The following is a 12,121-nucleotide window of genomic DNA, read 5'->3' as shown; positions in this document are numbered from 1 at the left end:
ACTTTGTTTAGAGCACTGTCATTCCTTTTGCAGAGTCATGGTGCGATATGCATTTCTGTGTAGTAATATCAATACACTGACTTCTGCAATCAGTTAGAAAGCTGTCCCCCAGTGGTGAGTGGCTGATGATCTAGAAAAGAAAGTGACAAGTTCTATGTCCAGTTCAAGTTAAAAAAAACCCTCACGTAAATCCATGCCTAGAACTCTGTCCTTATAGTAGCAAAAGTCTACTAAAAAACTAAAAAACCAACCAAACAAACCACCCCCAAAAGCAAAAAGCAGCACCGAAACCAAAGCAACGACAAAAGAAATGCAATGAAGGAATGGCTACCCAGAGATCCAACCATGTTGAACCCAAACATAGCAGCTTATTTGGATCTACTTACCTTCAGCCATTACTACCTGATCACATTCTACTTGAAGTACCTAGAACTGTAGGGAGGTATTATGAATTGCAGCAAGATTGGTGGGTTTTCTGGAATTTTCCTGGACAGGAAGGCTAGTCTTGTGGTGTTTTTTCAGTGGCACAGTAGTGCATTACACCAACTCCAAATCAGAAAATCTTGTGATAATGTGATGAAATTGTATTGCAGCATTCATCCATTGCAAACTCAAGAAGGAGTGAGTCTGAAAGGCCAACGTTATTATTTGCTCTTTTTTCCTTCTGCATGTAAGGTTATATTCTTATTTTCCAGCACTTTTCCTTCTTACAGGCTTCCAAGTTCCTTGGAGAAGAAACAAATCAAACTGTCTTGACAATACAAAAAGAAGTAAGCTTTTCTGGCCCTGTCTATGTTTGTGTAACCCATGCATGTGTGATGCTGGGAAATGAAGCACTGGAACTAAGAATGTGAAACATTAATAATTTTTTGGTTTAGGAAATATTTTACTCATTTAAATAAACAACCAATTACTCTAGAAGTATCTGTGGGATCCAGTGCAAACTTGAATATGAACAATCTGAGCTCTGTGCTTGGTAGTGCTGCTGACCCATGATGTGACTGTGGGGTTAAGCTCCTTAGCTACATACCCAAGTTACACACACGCAAACACAGTCTGTCCACTCTTCATATGTTTTGTTTATTAAGATGAATTATGAGCTGGTTTGAATTGCCTACGTGTATAAGCTAAAAATAGAACCACACAATATTTACAGGGAATATTGTAACCTAAACATGTGTTAAGGATATGAATATGGATGTGCTTTTTCCAAACTACGGTCAGGTTTCTGATTCATGGATAAAGGTAACCAACACGACTGTTGAAATTTCAGTTTCCAGACAAAAATATTTTTGTTTGCTGTTCAGAAAAATGTGGCAAATCAGCAGAGTGGACTCAGTGATTTACTTGTGTGTTCCTAATCTTGGAAGAGAATAATTTATGAAGAAGTGAAAATTCATTTGTAAAGCTTCTGACTGTGGTTCTGGGTTAAGGATTACTCTTTTGCAGAATGTTAAGCCAGCTTACATAGTGCCCTATAAAATCATATATAAAGTCTTAAAATGGTAATAAAATACATGTTTTTTTCAAATTAGAATAGCAGAATATGTCTAATGCAACACTTTTAAGTGCAGCGAGGGGTTAATAGAAAAGCAGTGCTAGATTGTGTGTTGATTTGATACCACCAGTTTATGGGTATTGGCAGTTTCAAACACAGCAGTGTTCCTGGTGCCTTCACCATGAATGCCTGAGCAAGAATTACCAGTGCACACTGGCTCAAAAGACCATAACTGAGTGTGTGATCCCACAATCATTTCACATCTTCTTTGTTTTAAAAGTGTTTTTTTCTTACTGAAGAGTAGTTTCACGTGATTTGTCCTGTGACATTTTGGTGGCATTGAGAGCATGGCAACACAGCCTCTAGACATCCGTGAGTCCCAGGCATTGTGCCAGGGTGAGATTTTTAAAAGTACCTGCATGACCTTGTATGTCATTTGCTTCTGTACATCCTAGTGCTCAATCCAGCTTGTTCAGCAGTGCACTGCTTTCATGCCCTTTTACAGCCAGTCCTACATGTCCCAACAGGTTGATCCAGGAAATGAGAAGGCAGGTATTTTCAGCTCTTGTGGGAGAAATTCAGAATAATAGATCAAGGGGGGGGAAAAAAACCCCAAACTACTGGACCTGGACCTGTATAGTCATTTAAGCAATACTTTTCATTAGTTGTCCACCATACAAGATTTCTCTAAAGGTCATTAGTTTATTTTCTCTAGAGGGGGAGTTTTGTGATTACTCTAGCCTATTGCACACCACAGAATTTTTCCTCCCCCCCACAACTTATTTGCCAATGTGAAAAAAATTGAGCTGACCAGGCTTCTTTCACCCATGAGGATGGTTTGAAATAGAACATGAAAGAAAAACACATGGAGAATGCAGAGAGCAGTAAGTGGTAAAGTAACCTTCACTTTTTAGGCCTCTTTTACTCTTTCAGTCAGCCCCCAAAATGCTGTCAGGGAAGATGAAGCCATTTCTGCTGGTTCCAGGCTGGTTTGGAGCATGTGGAAAGCCCGTGCAGCTCTGTGTGTGCTCCGGCACTGAGGTGTGTGAGCCAGTGCCCCGCTGGTGAGCATCAGCCAGCCGGGCAGAGAGGCAGCGCACACACCTGGCCGAGCCACGAGCACAGCGACCCGTGATGGGGTTCAGGTGGACCCTGGCAGCGGGGAATCGGCGCTTTTGGTGCGTGTGATCAGCGGCTGAGCGTCCCCCGGGGATGTGCAGCGCTGCCCCGGGAGCTGTGCTGCTGCAGGAGCCTGCGGGATGGCGGCTGCTGGGCTGGAGGCGAAGGAGAGGTGAATACGTGCCCTGTGGGATATCCAGCCTCACCCTGCCGTGGCTGTGTCAGGAGCAGTGTGTGGGGGATACTTGTTGGGGGTACTGTAATGGTGGGTGTTACTCAAGCCTGCGTGTCCGATTGTGGCACAGGCCGGCATTAAGTTAAAAGAGCAAATCTGGAAGGTGTCCCTTGGAGAGCTAACCAAAGGTAGACGGGATTTGGTAACTCCTGTGGGAAGGCATGTTAAGTCTTGAGCCTGTGGCTACCTACGTGCAAGGCTTTCTTCTATGCGGGGCTTTGCCTCCCCTCAGGCCTGCCATGAGACTTGAGGGGATGCTCCAGGGCCCTGTCACTGTCTGGTGCTGTGGGGCACTGCTGCACGTATCTAGTAACGGTGAAGCCAAAATGGTCATTTTCTACTTTCCTTGCTTCAAAAGATGTGTTTGTTCATGTTCACCAACTTAAATTTATATGGAAAAATACAAGGCAGAAAAGACAGTTCAAATGCATTGCCTATGAGCTGCTGTTTCCTATGGGAAGAGCTTGTTACTGTTAAACCTGCACTCAAATAGAGCTAGGACACCGGTGTGAAAACACTGCTGTAGCACGGGCTGTGGGATATGATGTGTTTTAAGTGCCGGTAGTTCATTCCCTTTCTTCCATGACTGGTTACAGGGCTCAGTTACAATCCCCCGGAGGGCTGTAAGGCAGCCCGGGTGGCTGTCGGGCAGGGGCGGCCCGGGTGGCCCTGAGGCGGGGGGCAGCTCGGGTGGCTTCCTGTGGGAAGGCATGTTAAGTCTTGAGCCTGTGGCTACCTACGTGCAAGGCTTTCTTCTATGCGGGGCTTTGCCTCCCCTCAGGCCTGCCATGAGACTTGAGGGGATGCTCCAGGGCCCTGTCACTGTCTGGTGCTGTGGGGCACTGCTGCACGTATCTAGTAACGGTGAAGCCAAAATGGTCATTTTCTACTTTCCTTGCTTCAAAAGATGTGTTTGTTCATGTTCACCAACTTAAATTTATATGGAAAAATACAAGGCAGAAAAGACAGTTCAAATGCATTGCCTATGAGCTGCTGTTTCCTATGGGAAGAGCTTGTTACTGTTAAACCTGCACTCAAATAGAGCTAGGACACCGGTGTGAAAACACTGCTGTAGCACGGGCTGTGGGATATGATGTGTTTTAAGTGCCGGTAGTTCATTCCCTTTCTTCCATGACTGGTTACAGGGCTCAGTTACAATCCCCCGGAGGGCTGTAAGGCAGCCCGGGTGGCTGTCGGGCAGGGGCAGCCCGGGTGGGTGTGAGGCGGGGGGCAGCTCGGGTGGCTGTGAGGCGGGGGGCAGCTGCTGCCAGCGAGCAGCGTTCCGCCCGCAGCCTCCGTAGGGGAGCTCCCGCTGATTGCACCGGCTGAGAGCCGCTTCGTGAGCTGGCAGCCTTACATGAAGGCAAAGGTGTCTTCCCTAAATGTTTGGGGGGTTATTTAATCCTTAAATTCAGGCCAGAGAAGGAACTTACATGAAGGAGCTTTTCTTATGTCAAACCGTGAGCAGCAGATGTTCAGTGTGTCTACGGTGGTACTGACTGAGGGCAAACAGGCTGCCTGGGGTCACCTGCATTGCAACCTTCTGATTTCTGTGTTGCACTGGATTTACTCTGGCAGGATTGTTATGGATCCTGTCTGGTTTTGAATGCAGAATTGTAATTGCACGAGCAGAAATTGTATGGAGACCACAGCTTTTGTGTTTGGGTGTATATACATACAAAAATATTTGTGTGGATAAGTATATCCATAAGTTTAACAGAGGAGTTACAGTAGATATAACTTGCTGTGTTTTGTAGTTTCAATAAGAAACTTGATTACTTTGTGAACTTTTAAATTTTTCTATCCCTGTGTGAAGTGAAAACTTGAGAAAGACTGTGCCTGCACATCCTTTTATATCATAACTTCTAACTGCAAAATTAAAAGATTAAAGGGGAATTGCCACAGCACAGAGTTGGACTTCCCTCTGAGAGGAAAGACAGGAAAAATATCTCTTGAACAAAGGATACATTGTGTACTGGAGAGGAAATGCTAGATGATAAAATCCTGATAAACTTTATATAGAGCTGTCAGCTCCTAATGGAAGTCTCTTATGTGTTCAATTTGGAGCAGGCAGATGGTACAGAAAAAGGTAAAAGAAGCTGTAAATTAATGTATTAGCTTCCTTTGCATTGCCTTCTCCAACTATGAACTTGGGAACTCCATGAAAGGGTTACTGAGTCAGTAGGAATCAACACATAGTCCATCTATCCTTTCTCTGTCGCCTGGATGGTGGTTCCCAAAACATCATATCTGCTTCCAGGCAGTGTGTGGCCGAAAGGGAGGAGGAGGGGAGAGCTTTATGTGTTGGGGTGGGGTTTTGTCTTTTGGGAGCGCTTTTTTTGTAAGTAGGGATTGTGGTTTGCATAGAAACCCTCAAGGAGGATTGCTTAGTACCCATCTATGGTATGATTGACTTTCTTTGGCTTCCTGAACTCAGTACTTGTTCACCAAAGAGTGAAGTAAATCCTGTGGGAGTGGGGAGGGGAGAGAAATTTCAGGCAAGACTGTCTTAGCTCTTAAGTATGTGGAGACTGAAGTGCATCCCTGAGTGGCTCCTGCTGAGATGCTAATAACTGGTCTGCTCACCCCGATTACACTGAATCTCTTCCAGTTTTATTGCCAAAACGAGTGGTATTTTCAGTCAGATTCCAAGTAAGGAGAAGTCAAAATGTAACCTTAAACCAGTGAGATTTAGAGGCAGCTTTGCAGGGGCCATGAAGTGCTTTTTCTGCCAAGTGTATGGGCAGAACTTTCAGCAGGAACCACAGGCCTGTCAGTAGGTTTGACCTGAGACAGTTGGGGCCCTGTGGCCAGAAGGGAAAGTGTCCATGAAACTTAAGTCTGCAGCAGAGCTGTGTACATCTCCAGGACTCCAGTTTCCATGGGTTTTGACAAATTCTGGTTTAGGATGTTGATTTTCTGTGACTCCTCCTCTCTGGAGCTGGCTTTGATTTTTATTCTGATTTTTCTGACACTTGGCAGTCAGAAACAGAGGAATTTGGAATCTTAGTTCTGCATTTTATTTCTGCACTGGTATCTTCATTTCTATGTACAGCCTCCAATATATTTAATGCTTAGTGCATGCAGTATGTACAACTGGCGGGGGGAGGGTTATGCTGTGTTTACTGAGTTACTTGGTCATACTTCCAGTTACTTACCTGTTTTATCAGATAGGGTCCCTTCTCATCTCTAGGATCAGCTTTTGCAACTGAGTGGAGCATCTCTTTTTTCAGAATCTCATAAAAGCTACAAATTTTTTTTTTTTTTTTTGCACCAGAGATGTGGAAAATTTCAGTCAGTTGCTCAATGTAATTAAAATAAAGTACAGGTGATGTGGAAACTTGGGTACAAAGCAATCCCATTGCTCAAGTCCACAATTTTTTTCCAAAGACATAATAGATTTTCCAGTTGTTATTGACAGATTTCAGAAGGATATATCTTGTATTCAGACAGGTTGAGTAATTCTTGATATTGCAGGCATTGGGCAGCCTTAGAGAGACTCATGGTCTTTCAGCACAGGTGGAATTTGCTGTTAGATTTTTCACATCAAAAAAACTGCAATTTCTAACCTGCTGTAGACTTAAGGGATGGGAGGAGCCAACAGATTTTCTCGTGTAGGAAAGAAAACATTTTTCAGCACAATGTTATCATAGTGATAATACAGTAAGAACATAAGAAAAATCATATTAATACCAGAATGAATGTGTTAACTTTGAATTACATTTTTCTTATTAATTAACCCCTTTTTTTTCCATGTGAAAGTAGCTTTAACAGTTTGTTGAAATTGATTTGCAAGGAAGCATGTCCATCAATTAAATTTTAAAATAAATATATGAATGCAGCATGACTATGCTTCCATTAAACAGAGATCACATGACAGCCTGTAGTTGTATCCTAATAAGCAGATCAGCCTGCAAGGACACGTGTGGGGGAAGCAGTGATGCTGGGCACTGAGTCACCAGCCCTGTGATCCCCCCTCTGACAGTGAGCTGCTTTGCAGAAGCCACATCCATTGTTTCAGTTGTTCTCGTTAGTCACGTTCAAGACAGTGCTGCAAACACTAAAAAGGAAAGGGGGGAGAAACCCTGGCATGTACCAGGATTTTTGCTTTGAGTCTCGTGTGTTCCCAGTTGTCATTTGGCTGGGACAGTGGGAGTCTGAGGAGACTCAGCCCCTCTCAGTGCCGGGCTGCAGTTGTTGAGGTGCCTGGGGCACAGTGCTTGTTCCAGGAACACAACGTTTTGTTGATTCCACAATTAAATGCTATGGGATTTTAATTTGCTGTTTACTCATTTTTCATTTCCTTAATTTTTGGCATTCAGATGCAATTTTGTTGAAAACATTGCCCGGGGACATGAACACTTTCCTGGAGCTGAAAGTGTGATTAGCAAAGCACTTCCCTAAGATCTCCTCCTTAACACCCATCCCTTTCCCTAGGGGAGGGCTGGACTTGCTGGCTTGAAATGCACACAGAAGTTTTGTGGTTACAGGAAGCCCCAGAGAGAGGTTTGGCGATGGGCTTGGCTGGTTGATGTGCTGGTGTTACAATTAGCTCTTCTGTTTCTAGATTGTGGACTGAAATTCATGAGCCTGCTTAGGATCCCAGGCCAGGCAAGGAACAGAAAGAATTAAGGCATTTCACAGTGTAGCTCATGGTGTTGTTCCCCTCAGGGTCTGCAGCCTTCCCTGCTCAAATGCCTGACACAGCATGTGTGTTGGCATCCTGTCATGTGTTCTTAGCCCATGCTCTAAACCTGGCAATGAACCCCCTTTTGGAGACACTGATGTATCTGCCATTTGGAAATGAAGAGACTTTGCTGCCCCTAAATCCCATGATTGCCCTTGCCTTTGGTGTATAAGTGCTACCCTGAGTTTGTTTTACACTTGCATTTGTCAGACATTACCAGTGATGTATAATTTAAGGGATTATATTTAACTGTTGGTGACACTGGGTTGGTCCCAAACAAGGTGGTCTACTAAAATCACCTTGTGTTTGGGAATTGACCCCAGTATTATTTACTAATTCCTGAAATGCAAGGGAGAAACAATTCTAACATTCATCTCTGTGGAAGATATTTGGCAATATTTTTCTGTGCAACTAACTCCTTATTCAATGATGAATTATTATAAGGGCTATGTAAAAATTTTGTTTTCCTCCTGCAACAATATGAAACTCAACTGGGGTACTTGTATCTCCTTACATGAAAGCTTTCACAGAAAGATTTCTTTGGGCAGGCTGTTGTCCTCCTTTTACAGCTGGGGTCTAAAGGACTTGTGGGACATATTGTCTGGAAAGCTTGGGAGCTCCACCCGGAGGTGAGCAGAAATATATTGGAAGCATCTGGTATTTATTGTGGTTAGGCATAACCAGAAGTTTTGTTCTGCTCATATAATCCATCTTCTGTTACTGTAAGGACCAGCTGAATTTCCTTGGTAACAACCACCCTTCCTTTCCTCCCAGAAAGCTTTGGCTTACTTGCAACCTCCAGAACCAAGGAAACTTCAGATGACCCATTTCTGTGATATCAAAATCTCTATGTGATACGTTCACACTGGGAGAGCAGTGCTCAGCCCTACTGCAGCTTGAGGCTGCTTAATAGGATATGTGTGTCTTTTTCCAAAGAGGAGTGAAGTATGAAACAAAACATAAATCTGGCCTTTTATTTCTGCAAAGGGAAAAATGTATAAAAGAGCATAGTGATCTCATTATTCCTATTGTTTTTTCATTGAGAAATAAGAACAAGTCTTGTGCTACCAGAACAAATTCTGTCAGAAGAAGTGGGCATCCCAGCTGTGAATTAGGACAGGCAAGAATGTTTTAGGTTTTTGTCCTAGCCAGCTTATATGCACAAACTCTCCTACTCCCTGGAATGTTTTTATTAATCACTAAAACACATACTGGTTCTTTAATTTACCATGGATTAAGCTCTCAGGTTTCATCTTGCTGGCCAGACTGAAGAGCAGGGGGATGTCTGGCTGCAGGTGGAGATTGCTCTTTGCTAGGAGATGCTGAGGTCTCTTTGGAAGGGGACCAAGAGGCTTTCTTTCTTATATATTCCTGTAATTACCTTTTGCTGTCCCCTCTGCATTGCAGACCAAGATTCGAGGGGCAGATCAGTGAACACCAACCCTAGCCTGGCTTTTAATAGCAGAATTTCTTCTGCTGGTCAAAACTCAGTTTTTCTCTCTGCCAGGGTAACTGTGTGTGGAAACCTCTAATGCTGGGCTTCTTGAAGCTGCAAGCCCCAACATGACTACAAGGTTATTGCTTTACACCTGGCTGCATGTTTCTGCTCTGAAAAAACAGCCCGTAGGCTCTAATGCTGTGAGTAGCCCAGCATGAGGGAGATGTTTCAGCTGGGCCTTGACCCTTGATTATCAAGGGTATGATAGATGACTGTATGTCTAGGTGCACCAGACTTGCATCCAAAGATGGAGTGGGAGGCCTCTCTTCCTGGCCCATGTGCCCATATCATTTCCAGCAAAGGTGTTGCTTCCTTTTGTGTAGTCTCTGTACTTATCATTCCTTGCTTGAGCTCTTCCCTGGGGTTTGGGTGGGCAGGACCCCAGATAACCGTGCCTCCTGATGGTGGAGTCCTAAGACGAATGAATGTGTTTGGTTTTGCATATGCAAATTTCTCAAGAGATTCACAGCCATAGATGTAGGATAGCAGGTTCATGGCCCAGCTTTTCTAGAGGTTTAGCCTTTAGATACAAATGCTAAGGAGCTGAGTCTGATGTCACTGCAGCCAAGTGGCCCATCTGTTCTCTCTTGGCTTTTCTGGCAGTGCAGGATAGCTCTGTAGATAGCACAAACAATTCATCACAGGTATTGAGAGCAATACAGGGACGTCTGGATGGCATTCTAGGTACTGTGCTACCTGTCAAACTGCATTTTATGTTGTTGTGGCCAAGGCTGTAGCTGGACAATTAGAAAGAGAAGAATTTGCTAACTAGGATGCAAATTGAAGTTTTCTAGGCATTTAAACAGTTTACAGGATGGTCCATTTTAATTGATGTAAACCCTTCCAGCAAGGAGGCAGAAGGGGATTTACCAAGCTTGGAAATAATTAAAATCATGCTGAAATTTTCCTAACAGGTACTAAATGTGACATAGTGTGTGGTCTTTCTGACAGGGTTGCCTTTCCCTATAAATGGAAAAGTGCAACATCAGATGTTTCAATGCATGCACATAGATAAACAGCTCTTTTATGACATATTAAGAACAGTTTGGTTTATGGCTTTTTAGATGTATCTTAAAATCTTGTTTTATAATGACTTTAGCGGAGCTGTCTGATTTCCAAGATGTGCTTCTAAAGCAGGATGAGGTTCGTACCTGGTTTTTATTAACTACATTGCCAGCTAAAAATAAACCAAGTTGCAGACAGCAGTGTGGACCCTCAATGTGTTTCATTAAAAATAATAATGATTCTTGGTGGCACGGAGACAGAAATCAAGTTTGTTTTGTCTCCTGGAATCTGTTTTGCTCATTTGGGAGAAGAAAGTAACCTGACAGTCTTTGAAATTTACTGATATTCATTAAGATCACTGGACTTGGAATGGAGCTGTAGTTAATTATAAACTTTAATCCCATGTTTTAGTTTGTTCCTGGACAAAAAAATGTGGCTTTGTCATGCCTTGCAGGCTACTGGCAGAGAAGTTCTCTGATAGTGTGTATAAAAGGTTCCTGGGGTTGTATGTCAAAAGTTGAAAACTGCAAGTGCAGAATTACAATTAGGGTGGTCTAGGTTTTTTGGTTGGTTTTTTTTTTTTTTTTCTTTTTAAACCAGCATAGGGATGTGGTGATTCTCTCTAATTTGTTCTTTACTCATGTCTGAGTGCCTTTATGAAGAAGGGACTCAAACTGACATAGGAGTTAAAGTTTCAGTGGAGAAATTCACAGGATATCTGCAGGTGTCCGGGCCTTTTACTGAGCACAGGTTGAGGGCCAGTACCTTGCAAGAAGCAGTACTAAAAATACATATAATCTGGCCAAAGCTAGACAAAGGAAAAGAAATATCCTGGAAAAACACTGGGCTACGTTCCAGCCTTACTGTGTAAGCCTGTGCTGCTACTGAAATTCATTTACCCAAGAGTCATATGGCTCTGAAGCCTGTCTTTTCAAATAGTGCTGCTATTTAGCAGTCAGAACTAAAAGGCAATAAACCACATGCATTTAAGCTGAAAACATGAAGTACCTCCTAATAGATTTGGAGATCACTTCTGTGGCACAGTTTAAGCATGCTGGGTTTGGTGAGCATCTGCAAACACTTGTTTTTGTGTGTTGGATAAAAGAAAGACTCAAAATTTGAGGTAGAGTTTTGACACCTGTTTTTGATAACTAAATAGAATGTTTTTGGAGCCTGGGAAATCATGCATTCTGCAAGGGATTTTGACCAATATCTATGCAAGAATGATATAGCAAAGGAAAAAATTCCAACCCACAAACCAAACACTGGAAAGGAAAAGGTAGAGTTCTACTTTCTAGTTATTTTTGAAGTGTATTCAGTGGCCTGAATTCCCCTGCCCATATTCGCATTGGCATAAATTGTAATCTGTTTCCTATCTTTAAAATTTAACTTTCAGTATGCAGTAAATAAAAAAAAAGTCAGTAAAAGGTGATGGCCAGATTTGGGACTTAGGTGTTTGCAAGTATGTTGCTCCGTAGGTTTTCCTCTCTTAAAGCCTGACCACAAAGTTTGACTGAAGGCATGCTGTGCATTGACCATAGTTGTATTGATATTTGGAAACATGAGAACAGATAACAGTATTTTATAAGGTCTTTGTTTTTTAAAAGCTAAGGGGAAAGCTTAGATTCTTTGATTACATGATGACCATTACAATAAACACAGACTTGTACACTAAAACTCAGTGAGCACACAGGGCACTACTGTTTATTATCCATGTCTTAAATTGCATTGCTGTTTCACCTACTACCACAGGTAAGTTTGCTGCATGTAGTGCTTAATTGATACTACAAGTATCAAAGACAGTGAAGTGCTATTTAGCAGTGTAAAAGGATTAAAATCTTTTGAAGGTGAGGGGCATTTTCAACAGTTGGTCACACCTGTGTGCCCTCTTCCCAGTGGTTTGGGAGTGGTTCTTTTTTAGAGCCCTCACTTGGGAAGCATCCTGGACCAACTCTGCTCCTGCAGGCGCCTGCTTCCTGAAGTCAAGTGGGGAATTCCCCCCTCCTCTGTTTGTGCTGGCCCAGACCTTCAGGGAGAGCCAGGAGTACATGTGGTTCCTGTTAGTTCAGAAAACAGAAA

The sequence above is a fragment of the Geospiza fortis genome, unplaced genomic scaffold (genome assembly GCF_000277835.1).
Source record: "Geospiza fortis unplaced genomic scaffold, GeoFor_1.0 scaffold41, whole genome shotgun sequence".
Lineage (NCBI taxonomy): Eukaryota > Metazoa > Chordata > Aves > Passeriformes > Thraupidae > Geospiza > Geospiza fortis.
The sequence above is the reverse complement of the archived record's forward strand: the minus strand, read 5'-3'. Positions refer to the sequence as shown.